This window comes from Sinocyclocheilus anshuiensis, unplaced genomic scaffold, assembly GCF_001515605.1.
Source record: "Sinocyclocheilus anshuiensis isolate Anshui unplaced genomic scaffold, SAMN03320099.WGS_v1.1 scaffold110, whole genome shotgun sequence".
Lineage (NCBI taxonomy): Eukaryota > Metazoa > Chordata > Actinopteri > Cypriniformes > Cyprinidae > Sinocyclocheilus > Sinocyclocheilus anshuiensis.
In genome coordinates this window covers 114219-117529 of record NW_015544155.1, presented here as the reverse complement: position 1 = coordinate 117529, position 3311 = coordinate 114219, and the positions used below count along the sequence as shown (strand labels likewise).

General features: G+C 37.1%; 1 long non-coding RNA gene across 1 annotated transcript; it reads right to left on the bottom strand.

The window, feature by feature from the left end:
• Positions 1–2360: 2360 nt before the first annotated feature.
• LOC107695390 (uncharacterized) lies at positions 2361–2954 on the bottom strand. Its single transcript, XR_001634990.1, has 3 exons — positions 2864–2954; positions 2731–2783; positions 2361–2643 (listed from the first exon to the last, which is right to left on the bottom strand). It is a non-coding gene; the product is annotated as an uncharacterized LOC107695390 (long non-coding RNA).
• Between the last annotated feature and the right edge of the window lie 357 nt (positions 2955–3311).

Genomic DNA, 3311 nt, shown 5'->3' with positions numbered 1-3311 from the left:
GATACAGATGTTGTTTCCTCATCAGAACAGATTTGGAGAAATTTAGCATTACATCACTTGTTCACTAATGGATCCTCTGCAGTGAATGGGTGCCGGCAGAATGAGAGTCCATCAATGTTTTGTGATGCACTGTCACTTCTGGCCAAAATACAAGCCCATAACCCATAATAATGTTTCCTACAGTGAAAAAGTTAATCCCCTGTTGTCCTCTCACATCAAAATCAATAGACGTATTTGTTTAGAACTGTTTTCGCTTGAAAATCGTGCCTGATCTGTGCATACTTCTCACCTGATTTAGATGAGATGACTTTTTCACTGGAGAAAGCAATATTATGGATAGAGGACTTCACAAGACATTTATTGATGGACTGGTGTCATGTGGATTATTGTAATGTTTTTTTCAGCTCTTTGAACTCTCATTCTGACGGCACCCATTCACTGCAGAGGATCCACTAGTGGAGTATATTTTCTGCAAATTTTCATTTTTGGGTGAACGATTCCTTTGACAAACAAACAAACAAAAATAACACAGATTGAAGTTTTAAATTATTTTATGTCCTTTTTTAAAATCTTATAACACTCTAGCTTCTGTACTATAACCACCATTATTCCACAAAATGCAATCTTGATATGCCATACTGACATAAGGAGAACACTTCAAGGTAAAGGCTTGAATGATTTGACTATAAATGAACAAAAACTCTGTCTCTTTGAAGTCACGGATACCATTTTTAGAAGAGACGATCGAATCACGCATCTGATGTTCCCTGGCTTGAGCTTTATGGATGGCCCATTTCGATCAGGGCTGTTAATCACAGCAGGTCAAATTATCATGCATAAAATTAAGGTTTTATTGCCACTAAGGGACAAAGAGAGTAAATTAAGTTTCAAACCAAGTTAAGTGCGTAGAATAACTCTCTGGCGACTGGGTGGTGATCATGTATTCCACAACGACAAAAGCATTTTGTAATAAATACTGCAATCAAAATTCAAGCAAATAATTCTTCTGTTGTCTTTCAGAAGGATAGTCTAGGAGCAAACAACACAGCTGGTTAGATAATGAGCACTCTTAATGAAAATTGGATGGCCATATTTCCGTGAGTCTCAATATTTTTAATCTGGCTTTAGTATCTTGTTTTGTTTGGAGTTCACAGCACTGAATGCAAAGACCTTTACATCATTAGATTAAAAAAACAACAAAAAAACAATCACTACACTCAATAGCTCTGAGATTTTAATTTGCAATCCATATGACATGTAGTTAAAAAAAGGCCCAAAAACACAGGAATTAGAAACCAGGCTTTAGTTGGTATAATTCAGAGAATTTCAATAAAAAAAAAATTATAAAAATTTGGGCCTTAGAAAAAAAAACAAAAAAACACCCACACCATTTACTCAACCACCAATGAGAGGAATAAACATTTAAACAAAAAATGCAAGAAATCTAATCAGTGTTTCTCATCCACAAAATAGTCTGTGTGTGCGCGCAATAGAGGAGACTGCAAAAGCACACGAAAACATGTGAAATTAACATTTTTTTCACTGAAATGAAAATCAACCATGGTTTTACCACAAAACCAAAAATCCATGGTTACTATAGTTAAACCATGGGAACCACAAATTTACCTAGGTTTTGCTACACTAACCATATTTTAACCATGGTATTTGTAGTAAAACTGGTTATACAAATGGTAATCAATACGGAAAAAAAAAACCTTACAATAAAACCCATGCGTGGCAAAGTGGTCAGGTAGGGGAAGTTACCCATCACAACGTACACAAAATAGACTATGCCACCCAGAATATACCGGGACACAAAAGCCCTATGCAAGGGCACACAGGTTCGTTGCCAAAGGCAGGGTGAGCATGGAGACATGGACAAGGTATAACAATTTAGCGGTTTATTTATATACACAAATGAGACATTACATTTAACATTTGTTTTTGTACACAAGATCACTTAAAGTCTTTACTTAAAAATCACAAACCAAATACACAAATCTACCAGTTACAGAAATAACCAGTAGGAGAGAAATGGCCAGCGGGGACCTTTTGGATTTTCACCTTACACCATACCCAGACCACACAGTTGTGAAAGCAATACAATTGGTTAAGCACCACACTCCATGTGGACACGCTAAAAGACTGCAACCCCCGCTTTAAAAGTTTCTACTCCTAAATGACAAAACAGTTAACTAGTACAAACGTCAAAACAATAAACACCCAAAAATACAAAATTCTCACTTTCATACCACAACAGAACAATCTACTCTAAAAGGAGTCCACACACAGATATTCAACTACTACTTGTACAATCAATGAAAATGAAAAACAAAAACAAAAAACTAAAATAAAAATGAGCAGTCATATACACCAACGGGAGAAACAAAATGGCAGACCAAGGCCAAATATATCTTACTTGCCTCCCAGCTAACTCAAATGTTAATGAATGGCTGCTCATGAATGAATAAAAGAAAAAGAAAAAACCCATACAAACAATTAACCAAAATAAGACCAAGACAGACGAAGTTAAAACGGTCACCCAACAAACACTAAAACCAAAGCAGCAGTGCAGTCACATCGCTGATGTACATTCGTCTCCAACCAAGTTACTAGAAACCCCTGGATGTGCAATTACATCTGCTGAACATAAAACAAGAAATTATCTACAATGATACACTCATTAAAACACATGATAAACTCCCATCATACCTACAGAGAGAGATTTACCATCTAGCAATATGCATGGTCGCTCACCACGCATGACCACGGCCACTAGCATGCTGATGACCAAAAAAAGACAAACAAATAAAGTCTCTCCTTGCAGTAAATGACGAAATCCTTTTTGACACTGGAGACTAACCTGAAAAAGGCCTAACTGCTCAAACACAACAACAGGAGGATGCACCAACCCCTATCCCTTGTTCATAATGACGTACTTCCACAAGGGTTCAGTACCAAGAATGATGCATCCTGAGCAATCAAACCCTTCCCTTTTTGTATTCTCAATGCCAACACTGATAGGTTCATATGACTTAAACCATAACCAATCACAAAGGAGTAGGAGCACTGATTGGTTCACAGGCTGGCATGACATCAGCCAATCATACCTGGGCTATTCCTTACCCAGCTATACATGGTTAAAGGGTTAATTCACCCAAAAATGAAAATTGCCTTGTGTTTTACTCACCCTCGAAGCATCCTAGGTGTATATGACTTTCTTCTTTCAGACGAATCCAGTCGGAGTTATTTTAAAAATTGTCCTGGCTATTCCAAGCTCTATCATTGCAGTCTGCGGGTGTTGCAGCTGA